The sequence below is a fragment of the Myotis yumanensis genome, unplaced genomic scaffold (genome assembly GCF_028538775.1).
Source record: "Myotis yumanensis isolate MYYU_CA2020_CCGP unplaced genomic scaffold, mMyoYum1.0.hap1 SCAF_3, whole genome shotgun sequence".
NCBI lineage: Eukaryota > Metazoa > Chordata > Mammalia > Chiroptera > Vespertilionidae > Myotis > Myotis yumanensis.
The window spans coordinates 211,552,357-211,571,910 of NW_027223754.1; the positions used below are offsets into that span (position 1 = coordinate 211,552,357).

Genomic DNA, 19,554 nt, shown 5'->3' on the forward strand with positions numbered 1-19,554 from the left:
AGGGTGGCCAGGGAGCATTTGGTGAATGCTAGCAGGATCTCCAAACACCAGGTGCCATTACTATTATCATTAAGGAATCTATGCAATCTTGTTGATATTCCATAACATCCTGCAACTACAGATGACCCCATGAGAAGCAGGAAGCCTAAACATCTTGCTTCTTAACTCAGTCTGGATGGAATTTGAAGTGAATAGAAAAGAAACAAAAAGATTAAGGACAAAGGAACCTCAGATCCCACCCAAAAACTGGCCGGGCCATCAGAGATCATCTGGACTTGGCATCCAGGACTAGGGAAAGCCAACTTTATTTCCCAGCAGGAGAATGTGTTCAAAACCCAGATATTGTTTACAAATGCATACGCTTAGATTATCTCAATATTATGACCTCTTATACATTTGAGACTAAAAGTAATGAAGTTCCAGTTCCCAACCAGCATGAGCGGAGAATGCCATTTCCATTCAAATGAGCGTTTATTCCTCTCGGAAAAAGTGAATAGCGTGCAGATCTAATCAACTCTGTTACTTTCCCGAGTAATAAATATCACCGGCCTAATGGCCAGTTTCTTAAAGCTTCCAGACCACTGCCCAGAGAAAAACACACCGCGGGAAAGTGCGTTTCTGCCGCAGCGGCCTCCCAGCTCGGCTAGCACAGCCTCGCCCAGGAGCCTGCCGAACGCCAACCTTCCCGTGAACGGCACCCGGAGGAGCGTTTCCCGCGCGAGTGCGGAGAAACCCAAGTTGCCATGCCCGCCGCCACCCGCGTCGGTGCCTCTGCAGGGAGGCTGCAGGCAGGCGCGTGGTCAAGGGGAACACGAGCGTTTGGGGCAAGAACGGGGGGGGGGGGGCTGCCCCCCGAGGCGCCCGCCTTGCCCCGGGCCCCAGCCCTCCGCCCGGAGGATTGGAGCGGAACGTCAGCAGGTCGCGCTGCCTGCAGAGGAGGAGCCGGGGCGGAGGGGAGGAAGGTGCGCGCCGGCCCCGGTGCGCTCAGCACAGCCGGGAGGGCTTGGGAAACAGTGTAACGAGGAGCCCTGGAGACGCTCAGCAGCCCCCCTCTCCCCCCTCTTCCCCACAGAAACGCGGGGCAGCTCGGGGAGAGGAGAGGAGCCAGGGGCGGCGCGCGCACCTGCAGGCCCCCCTCCCTCCACCCTCCACGCCGCGGCCCTGTGGGTCCCACGGAGCCCGCGCCGCTCGCCGCCCGGACCAACCGCGTCGTACAAGACCATCGGCGGCGCGGGAACCCCAGGAGCCGCTGGAAGGAAGCGGCAGAAACCCCAAATTCTCCCGCCCCGGACCCTCCCGGGCCAGGCGGGCTCCGGAGCCCCGAGGAGGGAGGGAGGGCGCTCGCGTGCCCGGGAGGCGGTGCCAGTCTGCGCGGACGGCTACCCGCTCCGGCTCTCCGGCCCCCCGCGCAGCCCTCGGACCCGGAACCAGGCAGGGCTCGGCCCCCGCCCCACCGGGAGCAGGAGAGGGGCAGGGAGGGCGGGGTGAGAGGCAGGAAACGAGGACGGTCCTCCAGCGCCCGAGTCCGCGCATCCGCGTATGTGTCCCGCCGGCCCTCTCCGCCCCGCCCGCCGGCCACCCTCGGACCAGCCGAGCCCCTGCCAGGCGTTTCCCGGCCACGCCCGCCGGCGGCGCCTCCCCCGGACCCGGCTTCCCTCACAGCGTGGCCCCTCCGCCCTCAGCCTCCCCGCCGCAGCGGGCTCGGCTCCCGCGCTCCTCTCCCGGCAGCCCCAGCCCGCGCCCCGCCGGCTCCCGCTCCCTCAGGCCCACCCACCCTCCTCGGGCCCCCGGACAGACGTCTTCTCCGCGCCCCGTCCGCGCCCGCTCGGCACTGAACACACCCCTCCCTCCGCGACAGGAAGTTCCCGCGCGGACGGCGCGGGCCCGGGAGCTGCGGGCAGCGACCCCAGAGGCTGCCCTCGGCGCGCGGCGCGGGGCCTGACAGCACGAGGGCCCGGCCGCCGACCAGCGCCCGCGTCCGCCCGCGCCTCCCCAACCGCCGGCGCGCGCCCCTCACCTCGGCCGCCGCTCGCCTCCCGACCGGCCGCGCACCCCGCTCCGGCAGCGACGGCGTCTCCGGCTCCGACTCCGGCTGCGGCTGCGGCTGCGACCAGGATCCCGCCCTCGGCCCCGCTGCGCTGCCCGGCCCAGCCCCGACCCGCCGCCGCCACTTCTGCCGCCAGCGCCGAGCGCACCGCCTTCTCCGCGCCCGCTGTGCTCGTCCCATTGGCTGCTGGGCGCCGGGCCCCGCCCCACAGCCCCTTAGGCGCATATGATTGGTCCAGGTGCAAGCCGAGAAGGCACGCCCCCTCGCGCGCAAAAGGGACCTCCCCTGGGCGCCTTTGGCGGCTTCCCCTGTCAATCAAAGGAGCAGGCTACTTAAGCGGCTGAGAAGGTTGCCAGGGTCATTCTAGCCCAGGGACTCCGAGGATGCGGTCCGCACAGCTCGCTGGGGGAGCCCGAGTTTTACGGGTTTGGGGGGCCACCACGGGTGGGGGGCGAAGCAGGGCAACACCGCGTCTGACTGGGAGTTCAGGGAAGTCTTTCTGAAAGTCAATGTCCTAGCCGGTTTGGCTCAGTGGATAGAGCGTCAGCCTGCGGACTGAAGGGTCCCAGGTTCGATTCTGGCCAAGGGCACATGCCTGGGTTGTGGTTTCGATCCCCAGTAGGGGACGTGCAGGAGGCAGCCCATCAATGATTCTCTCTCATCGTTGATGTTTCTATCCCTTCCTCTCTGAAATCAATAAAGAAATATATATTTTTTTAAAAGGAACCCCTTAAAAAAAAAAGAAAGTCAATGTCACCAGGGCTCCCTCAGACTCTCACTTCAACCAGCTTAGTAGAGCCTTGGGGCGGCAGGGGGGGCGGTGGCTGGAGGGGAGAAGGTGGTATACAAAGCCCAAGGGAGGGTTTCGGATCCTGACACCAGGTAACTTTGGGGGGAGTGGCCCCAACTGAAGAGAGTAAATGACAGAGCCAGGATTAGAACCCCAGGTCAGGCGATACCAGGCAGCACTGGTTCCACATCACCACCTTGAAAATAATCACGAGGACAGTGTAGCAAAATATGGGGAAATGCTAAACAAAAACGTTAAAAGAAAAAGCCGGGTACAAAATACAGAATGGTAGGAACTCTAAAACTGCTACTCCTGTGCCTACGGACAGGGACTGGACGAGAGGCCACAAGAAACAGTGGTCGTTCCCTTTCTAAACTGTCCTGTTGCATTGTGCTTATGATAATAATTGAGAAAGAAAGTGGGGGGGCGGGTACCACCATGCTGTGCCAGGGCAAGCCAATGACAAAAAGTCCATTCTCCAGGACTCAGCCCACAGGGACCGGCCGCCACCCAAAACACCTCCGGGCATGAGTGTCGAGCCCAGTCATCACTAGTCTCCCAGCCCCCAGGGATCTGGGCAAGGCCCGCGTGCCCCTACCCCACGCCTGGTGAAGATCCCAGTCCTGCCTGAGGTTTCTGAACAATGTCCGTCACCCCTGCCTCAGTTCTCCTGCTCTTCGCCGCACACGCACGGCTCCTCAGCATCGTCACCTTCTCCATGTGCCACACCTCACGCAAACACACCCCCCCCCACCCCCCCGCCCCACGCCTGGAACTGCCAGGCTCCCAGCAGTCCCTACAGAGCCCGGCACTGCCCAGCATCACAAGGCACCTCCGGAGCCCTTGACCTCCTGGCCCAAGAGGTCACTACCCAGTCGATGCACCTCTGTGTCCATCGGTGACACAGGGATAATGGCACAGCCCTCCTCACAGGGTTGGGGTGAGGAGCCCGTGGGGCACAATAGGTGGAAGCGGGGAGGGCCACTCTGGGAGTGCAGGCCCAGCAGGCGAGTGCTCATTATCTGGGCAGTTAACCTGAGGCCACCCTTTGTCATCCTGCTCCCTCTTTCCCAGGAAACGTGTCCATTACCTGGGTCTGGAACCCAGGCTGCCCAGGTTAGTCTTTTATTAGCCATTTCCCACTCACCAGCCAGGACAAGCAGCCCAGCTTAAAGCATACTTTCACAGAGAACAAAACATCCTCAAAAGAATAAAGACATGCAGACATAGTTGTACTGCTGGTAAAATACTGTATCCTTGTACAGTACTACGCATGCTCCTTTCAAGAACACAAAGATCTGCCCTAGCTGGTGTGGCACAGTGGATAGAGCGTCACCCTGCGAACTGAAGGGTCCCGGGTTCGATTCCGGTCAAGGGCATGTACCTTGGTTGCGGGCACATCCCCAGTAGGGAGTGTGCAGGAGGCAGCCGATCAATGATTCTCTCTCATCGTTAATACTTCTATCTATTCTTCCCTCTCCCTTTCTCTCTGAAATCAATAAAAATATTTTTTTAAGGAGAAAGAAAGGAAGGAAGGAAAGATCTAAGTTTGTTCCAGACATCCACTCGATAAATTCCAATGTGCAAGGCAGGGGCTGGCGGCGAGGGTTCAGGGAGGGATGAACCCGGGTCCTGCTTGTGCTCCTGGGAAGACCCTCCGAGGCAGGGCGGGATCCCAGAGGAGGAGAAACCCTCCAGTAGGAGGGCAACAACATTGAAGGCCGTGAAATCTAATCTAACCTCGCCAGGTGGATAGAAGTCATGAGAGCGAAGGCCCAGAGGCAAGAAAGAAATCACACTCCGAGGAGAGGGGAGGCTTCTGCTTGGCCTGAGTGCTGCAGACCTGAGGGGCAGTTGGGGGGAACATGGTGGGGGAGGCAGCTGAGCAGCAAGCAGCTGTGCAATGCTGGCGAGTTGCTTCACCCTCAGGCCTCAATTCTCTCAACGGGAAAATGGGAATCATCGCAGAATCTAGTGCTTAGGGAAAGTACGCGGATTCTTGAGATCACAGGCCCAGCCTGTGGTTGTTGCGTGCGTCCGAGGGCTCATACACATTTTGTAAATTTTTTAAAAATTGTGATTAAAAATGAACAAAGACCAAAGAACAAGTGCTGCGCACCGTTGATACTTCACAGACACCGAAGTGTTAACCGTGGAGGCCAAAGGCACACATCTCTAGATTCACCCGGAATGAACCTTTCCCCTGAATTCCTTGCAAATGTGTCATCGATTCGGAAGCAGTTGCCCTGGCCTCTCTCGCTTTGTTCTGTTTCGCTCCACTCTGGCCTGCGCAGGTCGCTCACAGAAAACCAGCCAGCACACACGACCCCACACTGTGCCACGCCAGCCAGGCCTCATCCCACCCAGGGCCGCTGGGCCGGACACGTGTGCCTGGAGCCTGCTCCCACCCAACGTCAGGGGCATACGGTCATGTCGTTTCCCAAACTGGGCTCCTCCAAGACACCCCACGTGGGGAGCACCCCGTCTTCCACAAGTTCCTCCCTGGGCCCTCGCGCCTGGGGCATTCTGCAAGCACTGCTCCTGACAGATGCTCCGGCTCACCTTCACCAAGCGGGAAAGCCCGGTGAGTGTTACAGTGTTGCCATTGGTCCCAAAGTGGAACAAGTGATACATTAAAGTGAGTGTTTGAAACTTTGAATGAAGACTGCCAATGCCCAGCCTTTATGCGATACATTGTGAAGTATTTTCTACCCTGTGAAGATAGAGACTTCCTTAGGAACCTTTTCCTTGTGCCCTGGAGTCAGGAGGAGGTCCTGGGAGCCACCACCAGCGACTCCATTCTGATGCTAAGTCTCATCTCACTCTTTATCGGCTCCCGGCTCGGCTCCTATAAATTGAAGGTCATCCTGTGATCCTAAAACGAGATATGTGTTATCATATGCCACTAGTCCTGGGAATCCAGACTTCCTTGATACAAAATAATAGATGCTGAAACTAACTTTATTTATTTATTAAAAATATATTTTATTGATTTTTTTACACAGAGGAAGGGAGAGGGATAGAGAATTAGAAACATCGATGAGAGAGAAACATTGATCAGCTGCCTCCTGCACACCCCCCACTGGGGATGTGCCCGTAACCAAGGTACATGCCCTTGACCGGAATCGAACCTGGGACCCTTCAGTCGGTAGGCCGACGCTCCATCCACTGAGCCAAACCGGCCAGGCCTGAAACTAATTTTTTTAAAAACGCCTGTAACAGTCATCAAAAAAGTGACATTGCTCTTACTGTTCAGTTTATAACAAAGGAATGTTAATGAGCTTGAACTTGTAAAAAAGAAGTTGTGCACCAATACTTACATTATGACATGAACACACACCAGTAAAACGCTGCTATTGGTTGCGTGGAAGATGTCATGGAAAGTGTCCCGCAGCTGAAAGATAAAGAGGTTTTGAAACCACGATTGAAGGCTGCGGGAAGCCATCAAGGGCTGCACTTGGACCCCAGACCAGCTGTTTCCCAAGGTCCTGCTGACCAGGAGGGACCTTGTCCTTGTGAGTGTCTGTGACTGACGTAAGTCACCATCTGGGAAACCCTGGACAAGGGCTGCCTGGGTGGGGGAGGGGCGTCCATGCCTCCCTGGGGGCTGGGGGGCTTCCAGGTGAGATGGCCGCGGCCCTCTCCTCACCCAGAGCCCAGGGTTTTGTGTAGCCATTGTCCCCATCACAGCAGGAGTGGAAGCTGCAGCGTGGAGGTCGGGCCCCCAGGGACACCCGCCTCTGTGGTGAAATAGCGAATTGGGTCCCGGTCACGTCCTGGTGTCAGGAGAAAGGAGGAGAGGCCGAGCAACACAGACCCAGTTTCACCTTTTGTTAAGTGCCCATCAGCAGATGAGTGGATTAGAAAACTGTGGTACATCTACACAATGGAATACTATGCTGCGGTAAAAAAAAAAAAAAAGGAACTCTTGCCTTTTGCAACAGCATGGATGGAACTGGAGAGCATTATGCTAAGTGAAATAAGCCAGTCAGAGAAAGATAAATACCACATGATCTCACTCATTTGTGGAATATAGAGAACAACATAGACTGATGAGAAGGGACAGATCCAAAGACTGAGAAACAGCGATCAGGCTATCAATCCCCAGAAGGAAAGTAGGGGAGGGCGGGGGTAAGGGGAAGAGATCAACCGAAGGACTTGTATACATGTATATAAGCCAAACCAATGGACATGGACAACAGGGGGATGGGAGCATGAGTGGGGGGTGAGGGGGGGGTTGGAGGTTAATGGGGGGGATGATGACACATTTGTAATATCTTAACTAATAAAAAAAATAAATAAATAAAAATAAATTTAAAAAAGGGTGTTGTTTCCAGCAATTAGGAAATTCAGGCCAGAAATTCCCTGTATTATTACTATTATTATTATTATTATTATTATTTTGCTTTGTTTTTGGTTTTAACAGACTTTGTGGACTTGGGCAAGTCACCTCATTTCTTGGCCTCAGAGTCCTTGTCTGGACAGGGGAACAATGGCTCACCCCTATCTGGGGGAGGGGATTAAATGCGGCCATGGACTAGCATTCTGCACGGTGCCGGCACACAGTAGGTGCTCACTCCCCTGATGCTGGTCCTGCCTTTGCCCTCGTGCACATGTCCACCTGAGCCACCTCCTGGTCTGTGAAGGGGAGAGTGACAGATGACAGGCTTGGCAGGCCCCGGTGGACACGCTAGCTCCCTCACCATCCGGTCCCCACGCCCTCCACCTCCTCCCATTGACTCCCGCTATCCCCTCACTGCTGATGAGCCCGCCCAGACACGTGCTGCCCTCCTCCCCTGAGACCCTCCTCCCCTGAGGCCCTCCTTGGTGGCTCCCTCTGACAAGCATGATGCCAGGCACCTAGGCCTGAATGGAAAATGCACAGACCCCACCTCTGAGTAGCCCATTGTGGGCGCCCAGGAGGCAGCTGAGAGCAGGGCTGAGAGGGGCCAGCAGCGCCCTGGGGGGCCCTGGGGCTCCTGAGAAAAGCACATCCTCAAAGACACGCAGCACAGCCCGGCCGGTGTGGCTCAGTGGTTGAGCGTCGACCTATGAACCAGGAGGTCAGGGTTCGATTTCCGGTCAGGGCACAGGCCCGGGTTGTGGGCTCGATCCCCAGTGAGGGGCATGCAGGAGGCAGCCGATCCATGATTCTCTCTCATCATCGATGTCTCTCTCTCTCTCTCTTCCTCCCCCTGCACTGCCCGCCCCGAGAGGGGCAGAGCTAAGGGTGCTGTTCCGAGGATGAGTTTCAGGGGCGCTGGGCCTCAGCTCACCCACGGAGGAATGTGGGCACCTTCTCTCCGCCTCACCGGCCGCCCCGCCCTGCAGCCTGCGTTCCCACTCCCACGGCCTCTGCTCCTCCCCGGCCATTTCATGCCTGGCCTCACTCCCTGTCCCCCTCCCTCTGCAGGAGCCTCCAACCAAGTCTCAGACCCATCAGACCCGCCCTCCAATCAAACAGCCCACAGCAACTTCAAGCAACTCCTGCCCTGGCTGGTGTGGCTCAGTGGATAGAGGGCCAGCCTGCAGCCTGAAGGGCCCAGGTTCGATTCCGGTCAAGGGCATATGCCTCAGTCGCAGGCTCAGTGCCTGGCTCTGGTCGGGAAGCCTGCAGGAGGCAACTAATTGATCTTTCTCTCTCTGTGTCTCACCACCTCCCTTCCACTATCTCTAGAAAAAATATCCTCGGGTGAGATTAACAAAAAATAAACAAAAAGAAATTCAAGCAACTCCTTTGCCCATGGCCACCCACTTTCTCTCCCCTCTGGGTCCGGTCAGCAGGTATAGATCCAGCCAGAGCTGCCGGTCGGCAGGTTCACAGTTAAAAAGCACAGGGCACATGCCCGGGTTGTGGGCTCGATCCCCAGTGAGGGGCGTGCAGGAGGCAGCCTCAGTGATTCCCTCTCATCATCAATGTCTCCATCTCTCTCTCCCTCTCCCTTCCTCTCTGAAATCAATAAAAATATATTTTTTTAAAAAGAAGATAAGCAGGACTCGGAAGGTCACATTTGAGGGGTAGGTGATGGGGACCTGAGGTGGGGCACAGGCAGGTCCCCAAAGGCCGTGTGCAAACAAGCCTCCTTGCAGGTTAAGTCCAAGGTCAGGGGAGCAGCCCAAGTCCCGGTACCCACCCTCTAGGCCTCTGGGTCCGGCAGCTCCCGGGTGGCCTGGTGCTGGGAGCGGGGCCGCCTCCTCCCACTGTCCCTCCTGAACCCGCCCTTCCTGTTGTGACAACTCCGTTCTCTGTGCAACTGGTTCCAGCTGTGGCTCGGGTTTCAGGTTGCGGCACGTGCACCATCGAGGCTGATGCGAGTATCATGTGGGCACCGAGAGCCGCCCGCCTGCGCGGCCCGGCGGGTTAATTACAGGTCACGGCAGCCGTGTGCCCGGAGCCGGCACCCAGAGCCAGGCCTCCCGGGACAAGGCCTGGGCCCGGCCCCCACGTGCTCATTCATGCTGTCGCCAGGCCAGCCTTCCCGGAGCACCTGCGGGGGCAGATCGCCTGCTGGGCTGGGCGGGGCGGGCGGGGGGGGGGGGGGCCCATGGGGTCGAACTGACCCGGGCTCCGCCCAGCCCCCAGGAGTAACCATGGCTGTCCCCCAATGACCTCCGTCCGTGGCGACAGGCCCTGTGACGATGCTTAGACATAGCAGCTCCTGCTTCCTCACAACCCCACTGTGCACTTGGGGAAACTGAGGCTCAGAGTGATGAAGTGACTTCTCCGAGGTCACTTGGCTCCAAGCCATGCCCTTCGTACCACCCACACCCTCTAAGTCTCCCCGTGGGGAGGGCCCGGGGGGGGGGCGGGGGCAGAGTTCATGCCCTGGCCAGTGTCTCAGGCCTGGGCCGCGCTGAGCAGGGCCTTGGGACCTGCCTGGGTGTTGGAGGCTGTTGCTGGGCACCTGCTCTGGGATGCCCTCGCCCACCTAGCCCCGTGCCCTCTCCCGCCTCCTGGCATTGGCTCCCGCATCCTCCCTCCCCTGCTAGCTGCCCCTCGCCCCCCAGACATGAGCCCATCCCCTTCCTCTGAGACCCTCCTCGGTGCCTCTTTCAAGAAGGCCTCTCAGACCCCCTCCCTCTCAGGAAACACAGGCCTGGCCGGGCCTCCCACCCCACAGCTCAGGAACTGACCGAATCCTCCACGGGTAAACTCCTCGGCCAGCTCATCCCAGCACCAGGCACCGGGCACCCAGCACGGTGGGAAATTCCTCAGCAGGGGCCTCTGCAGCTCCTCCTGGGCTCAGGCCTCGGGGAAGAAAGGTCGTGATGAGAGAGGACAGAGGCACCGTCTCCAAAGGAGGACGTCAGTGCTGACAAGAAGAGGTGAGTTGTTTTAGAGCAGTTTTAGGTTCACAAAAACATTGACCAGAAAATACAGAGAGTCCCGCACCTGCTTACATGTCTCTCCTCCCCACCATAGAGCCCCTGGTTTTTACAGCCATTCGTTACATCCATTTGCTACAACTGATGAGCCTGTATTAGCACAGCATTATTATTAGTATTATTATCTACATATGAGAGGCCAGGTGCATGAAATTCGTGCACGAGGAGGGGGGGTTCTCTCAGCCCGGACTGCACCCTCTCCATTCCAGGACCCCTCGGGGGATAACCGGCCGTTGGACATCCCTCTTGCAATCCGGGACCGCTGGCTCCTAACCGCTTACCTGCCTGCCTGCCTGGTCAGCCCTAACTGCCCTCCCCTGCTGGCCTGGTCACCCCTAACAGCCTCTGCCTTGGCCCCCGCCACCGTGGCTTTGTCTGGAAGGATGTCCGGAAGATGTCTGATTTAATTAGCATATTGCCCTTTTATTGGTATAGATATAAAAGGCTAATATGCTAAGTGTCCAACCGTCCAACCGGTCGCTATGATGTGCAGTGACCACCAGAGGGCAGACGCTCAACACAGGAGCTGCCGGGACGCGCACTGGCCATTTACAAAGAAACGGCACCTTGGACTTGGCACCCCCAAAGCAACACTCGGCTTCTCCCAAGTGGAACACAGGCCCCGCCACCACCTTGGAGCGACACCCCACCAAATTACAGCCTAAACTGCCGAGACCCCATGGCACAAAATGCAGCTCACTGTAGGTGGCAGTAGGTGCCAGGTAATGACATCACACAGCAACGCCCGGGTTCCTCTCCCTAGCAACTAGCCTCCTTGCAGTTTCTCCAGCCCAGGAACAGGACTTGCTTTACAGCCAGGTGGAAACATTTCACACTGTAACCAAATGTCTGTGAAGCATTTCCCATGCCTCATCTCATTTGATCCTCACAGAAGTCCTGGAGTAGGCAGATAGAAGAGTCGGTGGAATCCTATTTTCTTTTCATTAGCCGGAAAATAGAGATTTAGAAAGCTTAGAAACTTGACCTGACTAAAAAGAAGAAATGGTAGACCTTGAAAATGACTTCAGGTTTTCCCACTGAGCAGAATAGAGTCCAGTGGTTCTCAACCTTCTGGCCCTTTAAATACAGCTCCTCATGTTGTGACCCCCAACCATAAAATTATTTTCGTTGCTACTTCATAACTGTAATGTTGCTGCTGTTATGAATCGTCATGTAAATATCTGATATGCAGGATGGTCGTAGGCGACCCCTGTGAAAGGGTCGTTCGACCGCCAAAGGGGTCGCGACCCACAGGTTGAGAACCGCTGGTGTAGTCAAACACTGCTACAGTTAAATATTTTACCCTTTGTTCTCCCTGCGAGATCTACAATAATCATCTGCTCCGTGTTGGTATTTACTGCTGTGTTGCTGACCATTACCTGAAAGAGAAGTTGGGGTGCTTCACTGGGCTGGGAAAAGTTTAGCTACATCAGAAAGCAGGTCTAATGAAGCAAGTTTATTCTGTATCTATAAAAGGCTAAGCTGACTTGCGCATGCGCGATACATATAAAGCTCTCGCTGGCGCCAATCACATGAGTGTGTTTTGATCTGTCATTGTCGATCGTGAATTTGGTTGACACTGCTATTATAGAGAAAAGGCAAATAGTGCTATTAAAATATTTCTTCTAATTAATTTCCTTTCAATGTGTACAGATCTGTGCACCGGGCCACTAGTTTTAATATATTTTTATTGATTTCAGAGAGGAAAGAAGAGGGAGAGATGGAAACATCAATGATGAGAATCATTGATTGGCTGCCTCCTGCACATCCCACGCTGGGGATCAAGCCCGAAACCCGGGCATGTGCCCTGATTGGGAATCGAACTGTGACCTCCTGGTTGATAGGTCAACACTCAACCACTGAGCCACGCCGGCCGGGCTTATTATTAATCAGAGTCCATGGTTTGCCTTGGGCTCCATTCTTTGTGCTGTACATTCTGTGGATTGTGACCAGTGCATCATGGCGTGTGTCCATCTTACTATGTCATACAGATGGTTTCACTGCCCTAAAAATCCTCCGTGCTCCGCCTACTCCTCCTTCGCCCCACCCTCAACCCTTGGCCCGCACTGACCTCTCTCCTGTCGCCATCCCTCTGCCTTTTCCAGAATATCCGGTGGTTGGAATCATACAGAACGCAGCCTTTTCAGACCGGCTTCTCTCACTTGGAGACACGTGCTTAAGGCTGCTCGGTGTCTTTCTGTAACTTGATAGCTCATTTCTTTTGATCTCTGATAACACGCCATGGCCTGGACCTGCCCCGATTTAGTCATCTGTTCAGCTATCAGAGAACATCCCGGTGGCTTCCCAGTGCTGGCAGTTATAAATAAACCCTGTAAACATTCGTGCGCAGGGTGCTGTGTGCACTTAGGTCCTCAGCTCGCCTGGGGAAATACCCAGGAGCAATCCCAGTTCTCTCAATGAGCAGCTACAGCCTCTCAGGTCCTCACGGTGAGAACAGAAGCAGCGCCGTGAGAAATGGCGTAGACATGTGTGGAGCTGGAGGGAAATGCTTGGGCCCCCAGGCATCTTCGAGCTGGGGGAGGCGGGATTCAGTGAGAGGGCAGAGAGGGGAGAGGAAGGTTCATGCAGAGCACGGACTGACCTGCGGGTGCTCCTGGCAAGGCCTGCAACGTCAAGGGCAGGCAGAGGACAGTGGCAGGGGCTGTGTCAAAAGATGGTTTAGCCCGGCCGGTGTGGCTCAGTGATTGAGCGTCGACCCATGAATCAGGAGATCACGATTCGATTCCCGGTCAGAGCACATGCCCGGGTTGTGGGCTTGATCCCCAGGGTGGGGCGTGCAGGAGGCAGCCGATCCATGATTCTCTCTCATCATGGATGTTTCTCTCTCTCTCTCTCTCTCTCTCCCTCTCCATTCCTCTCTGAAACAAAAGAAAATATATCTTTTAAAGATGGTTTAAAAAACCCATGGTGTTTTATTTTTGTTTATTTATTTGTTTGTTTGTCTGTTTATTTGTTTGTTTTTTAAATTCTCACCCGAGGATATTTTTCCATTGATTTTTAAAGAATGGAAGAGAGAGGGAAAGACAGAGAGAAACATCAATGTGAGAGAAACACATGGATTGGTTGCTTCCTGCATGAGCCCTGACCAGGGCCTGGACCGGGGAGGAGCCTGCAACCAGGTACGTGCTCTTGACTAGAATCGAACCTGGGACCCTTGGGTCCACAGGCGGACGCTCTATCCACTGAGCCACACCAGCCAGGGCCAAACCATGGTGTTTTAACTGTGGGCCTCAGAACGGGCAGGATTTCAGCAGGTGGCCCCGGGCAGGGAGGAGCATGCAGGATGGTGGAACAGCATGAGCTGTGGTCTTTTTTACATCCTCACCCAAAGATATGTTTATTGATTTTAGAGAGAGGGAAGGGAGGGAGAGAGAGAAACATCCATGTGAAAGAGCAACATTGATTGGTTGCCTCCCATACATGCCCTGACCGGGGATCAAACCCAAAACCTAGATACATGCCCTGAGCGGGAATTGGGACTCGAACATGCAACCTTTTGGTGTATGGGACGACGCTCCTACCAACTGCACCGCCTGGCCAGGCTGAGCTGTGGCCTAGCGGAGGGGTTGTGGCGGGGAGGGGCTGTGGGGGAGGGGCGTGGGTGGCTGTGAGCAGGGAGGCCTGGAGCTTCAGCTGTACCCGCCCCGGGCAGCGGCTCCAGGCCAAGTGACAGGAGGGCCAGGTGCAGGCGGGAGCTTTGCTCCAGGTGCTTCCGCTGAAGGGATCCCTGGGCTGCCATGGGATGAACTTCCCCACTTGTCCTCCGGTTTCCTGTCTTTCTCAAAGCCTCTCTGTTTGCCTTGAGGCGTGACACAGCACCCTGCCCACCGGAAGCGAGTGTCCTGTCACCATGACACCCACCCCCACCCTTGAGGCTGTGATGGATGTGACTCAGCCTCACCCAGCCCAGGCTCCGCCAGCCCCGAGCTCGCCCACCTTTGGCCCCGCCAACTGGTCTGCCCTTCCCTGTCGGCCGGCAGGCTGCTGCCCAGGGGACAGTGGGAATGGAGGAGGCGGGCCCAGCAACAAAGAGAGGTGAGCATTGCTGCTGAGAATAGGGGAGCAGCCAGGGCCGGCGGGGTCCCCTGTGTGCAAGCTCAGCCTCTGCTTCTGCTCCCCTGGCTGGGAGGGAGGCCATCACCTCAGGTCACCGTGCACACTTAGACAAGGGAACACCTCCGAGAGGTGAAGGAGCCAGCGAGGCCACACGGCCAGCGAGTGGGCAGGGCTCCCCCCGGACTCGGATCCCCAGCGCTGGGCTTTGAAGCCACAGGTTTATTGAGCACCTACTATACCCTGGACCGGGTTCTGAGCACGGGGAACGCCGTGGTGGCTGAGACAAGTCCCTGCCCTCAGGGGGCGGACCTCCTAAGGGAGAGAGGGCTACTCAAGGTCTCGCAGGGCCGCGGAGCGGGACCCTGCCTCTCCCGGCGGCTGGCGCTCCCCGTGTCTTGACATGGCTCTTCTCTTCTCTATGGGAAAATTCTAGGTCACCCCGGGAAGCTGGGACGACCTTCGATTCCTAGAAGCTCACATGCAGAAAGGCCCTGCAAGCCACCGGTTCCGCCCTTCTTCCTCATGACATCCCCTCCACCCCACCCCTGGGAGTGGCCCTCTCCCCGAGACAGGAGGCTCACTACCTCACACGATGAGCCATTGTGCAAGTAGAGAAGCTACAGAAGTCCTCCCTAAACCGCCACGGGCCTCCGTCTCCTCTGCCACTGCTCCTGGTCCTGCCTGCTGAAACACCCCACCACACATCCCTATCATCTAACGGCCCGTTGGCCCCCCTAAATCTTCTCGGGAATAAATGTCTTCCATTTTTCCACCATCTGGCCTTGCCCTGCCTGGTCAGTGCCCTCCAATGGCTTCCGCTCTGACACTGCCCAGAAACGCTTCGCCTAGTCACCATCCAGGGCCCTGGTGAGCAGGACAGAAACCGCCCTGACCTTATATCTTCCTCGTCTCAGCCTGGGCTGGAGGGCAAAGACCCAGGCAGGCAGCAGGACCACCGGGGGAGGCGGGACTGTCACAGACCAGCAGGCACCGCAGGCTCCTCCCCTCAGCCACTCAGCGGTCCTCCATCGAAGGCCACTCATGCGGGCCAGTGCCAGGAGCACGCCGTGGTGGCTTGTGGAGAAGAAAGTAAAAAAAGCAAGGGAACACCTACCGAAGGTAATTTCAGGCAGCGGTGATGCATTGAAGAAAACTGAAGGAGTTTATAAAAAAAAAAAAAACAACACAATAACAACAACCCAGCCCCACAAAGATCAAGGGGAAGAGAATTCCAGGTAGAGGGCACCTCCCGTGCAAAGGCCCTGAGGCAGGGAGGCCAGGCACATGCAAAGGCCGCTGTGGCTCCAGCAAAAGAAGCCAGGGCCCAGGGAGGGTGTTGGGGGGGGGGGCTGGGGAGGCGGGAGCTTGAGCTTATTCCATGCCCCAGGGCAAGTTCCCCTGGAGGGCATCAGACCTCAGCCGTGACCTGATTCTGACTTTCACATTGAAGAGCACCGAGGGGCCAGTGTGGACTAGTGCTACCAGGAAAGGCTTTGTGGAAGCCGGTGGAACCGTCTAACCCAGAATTACAGAAAAGTCACAAGCTAGGAGCAGTGGAAGATTTACCCCCTTTTTAAACAAAAATTTTAAATATATTTTTATTGATTTCATAGAGGAAGGGAGAGGGAGAGAGAGATAGTGTTAACGTAAAAAAACATTGATACCTGTAAAGAATTGTTGTGAGCTTATTTGAGCCAAACTGTCGACATATGCCAGGAAGCAGAACCTCAATGAATTGAGATAATGCTCCGGAGAATGGCGGGTGACATCTGTATTTATACTTTGCAATCAAAGGAAAGGGACGTAGGTGGGTTACGTGAAATTCATTGGTGACAGACTAGGGAGGTGGGAGAAAGCAAAGCAGGGGAAACCCCTGGGATTGGATAAAAAGTAGAATGATAGACACATACTTAGGTGGGTGCAGGAACAATTAACATGATAACAATGAAGGAATTGGTGGTATCTGTCCTGGAGCCCAGGCACATTAGGCTGGGCCCCAAGGGGTCCAGAAAAAGGGAAGTTACAAGTTACCCAGACATTTCAAGGCTATGTTATCATAGATGCAAAAAGACAGACAGGCTCAGTTAAGGTCAAGGCTGACCTTGTCAGTGAAGATACTGGCCTAGGAGGTGACTACCCACCATCACTGCTTTTAGTTAAAGTTTAATTTCAGACCATCCTTTGTGGTGACTTTAGGTCTCTGAGTTTGCAAGACCTCCATGCAGGCCTTCCCTGAGCTTGTCAGGTCAGCATGTGGCTCCTTTCGTCCACAATAGAAACATCAATGATGAGAGAGAATCATGGATCGGCTGCCTCCTGCACGCCCCACCCTGGGAATCAAGCCCGCAACCTGGGCACGTGTCCTGACCGGGAATGGAACCGTGACCTCCTGGTTCACAGGTCGACGCCCAACCACTGAGCCAGCCGGCCAGGCAGATGCACCCCTTTCAAACGGTTCCTCCAGGAAGAAGCAATAAGCCTGCTCACGCCCACCGCGTGGCTGAATGAGAAGGCAGGTTAGCGGGATGCGGGGAAAGTCCTGCCGCCGGCGAGAATGTGAGGGCGCAGCTGCTTTGGAAAATAGCTTGGCGGTGTCTTAAGCGTGAAGCATATCTTTATCTCCCTGTGACCTGGCGATTCCACCCTGGACACCTACCAGGAGGAATGAAAACCTTCCCACATAAACTCCTGTACCCGATGCTCCTCGCAGCAGCACTCGCTGTTAGGACGCACTGCCCTGGCCTCTCCTGCTCCGACATGTTTTCTGAAACGCACATGGTTACAAGCTTTCCCAGGGCTTGGGGCAGACGGCCAGCGTCCGCAGCAGCAAGATAAGAACTTGTCCCCCTGACGGCCCTATGCACGCCCCTCCCTCGCCTCTGCTTGACGCACTGGCGCACCCACATCCCGACCCTCCGTGGCACACTCCCGCCCCATGTAGAGAACCTGGCCGCCCTCGGCTCACACCCACACGCTGGTCTCAGCCGCCGAGAGAGGATGGAGCACAATTTCCTAAGCTCTCACCACGGCTCGTGGCCTGGCTCCTGTCCGCACGCACCTGACACCCACAATGGCCACGTGGAAACCACTCACATGTCGTCAGTGGTGACGGGCGCACAGCACGCGGAGTGTCTACCGAGACGCTGACACACGCGACGTGCGTGCGCCTCAGGACCACGATGCTGAGTGAGAGAAGCGACGGGCAGAGAAATCCCACACATATTGTAGGGTTCCGTCTGTACAAAATGGCCAACAGCCAAACCTACAGAAACAGAAAGTAGGCTGGTGGTTGCCAGGGGCTGAGAGGAGGGTGGGAAGTCATTGCAAACGGGCCGTGGGCACCTTTTGGAGGATGGGAACGTGCTAAAAGCAGACCACCGATGGTTGTGCAACTCTGTACATTTGCTAAAGAGTCACCGAACCACACACTTGAATTGTGCCCCCAGCACTGCACGTTGCTTCCTTAATCTGAGCCTCAGTCTAGACACAACCCTGGGGGCGGCCACCCAGCTGGGCCAGCTCCCCCCAGGCCTTTCCGGGCCACCTGGGGTGGGGGTGGGACTGTCCTCCACGTCACAGCATTTCTTACCTCCCTAGGAGCTGTTCCTTTCGCTCCTCTCTAGACTGGATCCGGGAAGCGAGGACTCGCCTGTCTTGTTCCTCGCTGTGCCAGCTGCTCAAACAGCGGACGCTCCTCCCGTTCGTTTGTTTGTACGGGGAGGTTTCATGGAGAAGCAGGGGATCCTGCCTGCTGGGGAGAGGGTCCTGCGGGCACACCTGCAGGACGAGGAGTGTGCCTGTAAGTCAGCTTTTCCAGATTTCCTTTCAATCTTATTGTGAAAGCTCTGGTTTCATTTTAACTAGAACAAGATTCCAGAACGGAAGCAAGCCAGGGACTCTCTCACTATTTGGTCATCCCACCGGAGCAGCATGATGCCATCACCATGTGCTAACAGGATCGCCAACAGCTCCGGGAGGTGCTTTAGTTTAGGCAACTCTGCCACGTTGACTTATTCTGCTCACAGGGCTCGAATGCTTTCACAGCCCGCCCCCTGCCGGGCCGCCGAGAATTGCTCTTGGCTCTGACAGCTCCCTCTTCAGGTGCGTGAAGCCACACCCCACCCCACCCACATATCCCCTGCCCCACCTGAGTTCACTCCCGCACCCCTTCACTGCTCTGCTTCCCTCCAGCCTCTGCCCGCCTCGTTCATCCTCTGAACTACCCCCCATCACATCTCTAAGAACACCAGTCTTATCACTCTACTCCTCAAAAGCACTCAATGGCTCCCTAGTGCCTATGGAATTGGCCCACATTCTTTAGCCTGGCATCTGAGATCCTTCATCATCTGGCCGGGAACCATCTTTCTGAAATGACCCCCGCCGTTCCCTGCCCCCCATGCAGTTTCCACTCGTTCTTTAAGACACAACTCGAGGAGGCGCCCCAGATCACCCCGCCAGCCCCGATGACGGGTGAGCCCTGCGCTGTCCATGCCGCCCCAGCACTGAGCTTACGCTGCCTCTTTCATTGCTGCTGTGTCTGGTCCTTACAAGGAACCGTTTCTAATCTCCTTGAGGACAGGCACCAGGCCTTAAAACAAACGTTACTGCACCCGGCCGGCGTGGCTCAGGGTTGAGTGTGGACCTGTGAACCAGGAGGTCTCGGTTTGATTCCCGGTCAGCGCACATGCCCGGGTTGTGGGCTCGATCCCCAGTGTGGAGCCTGTAGGAGGCCGCTGATAGGTGATTCTCTCTCATCATCGATGTTTCTCTCCCCCTCCCTTCCTCTCTGAATTAAAAAACATATATATTAAAATTTAAAAAATTATTGCAAACATTGTAATACTGGTCTGGCACTTTCGCAGGTATTATCTTTCCCTCCTCATAGTGGCCGTGTGGAGTAGGGAGCCCACAGGCTATAATCCCCACCTGGCAGAGGTGAAGCCAGACGCAGAGGCCAAGTAAGTAGCTCGCAGTGGCACAGCGCGCAGCAGGGCCGGGAGCGGGCGGGGCACCCTGCGGTCACCCTGTGCACTTCCCATTTCCCAGGCCTCAGCTACGGCGAGTCACAGCCAATATTTGTCAATTGTATAATCTCTCATTTCAATCTCTGGACAAAGTGCGGTTGCCATAGCGACCTGGTGTTTCCCTGCAAATACAGCCTCCTCTCTGCCCGCTCCATAGGCGGCCACACCCTGCGCTGGACAGACCGGGCGGGAAGTCCCACGCACCAGGTCACCAGATCCCCGTGCAGCTT

At 56.3% G+C, this 19,554-nt stretch overlaps 1 protein-coding gene across 4 annotated transcripts in view; it reads right to left on the reverse strand.

Annotated features, from left to right (window-relative positions):
* The window catches only part of PACSIN2 (protein kinase C and casein kinase substrate in neurons 2), a 114,648-nt gene extending 112,523 nt beyond the window's left edge, over window positions 1-2,125 (reverse strand). For all 4 annotated transcript variants that reach the window (XM_070411254.1, XM_070411255.1, XM_070411249.1 and 1 more), the window contains exon 1: window positions 2,018-2,125. The gene's annotated coding sequence lies outside the window, so the exon portion shown is untranslated. The remainder of the gene's footprint in view (window positions 1-2,017) is intronic.
* Window positions 2,126-19,554: the final 17,429 nt, after the last annotated feature.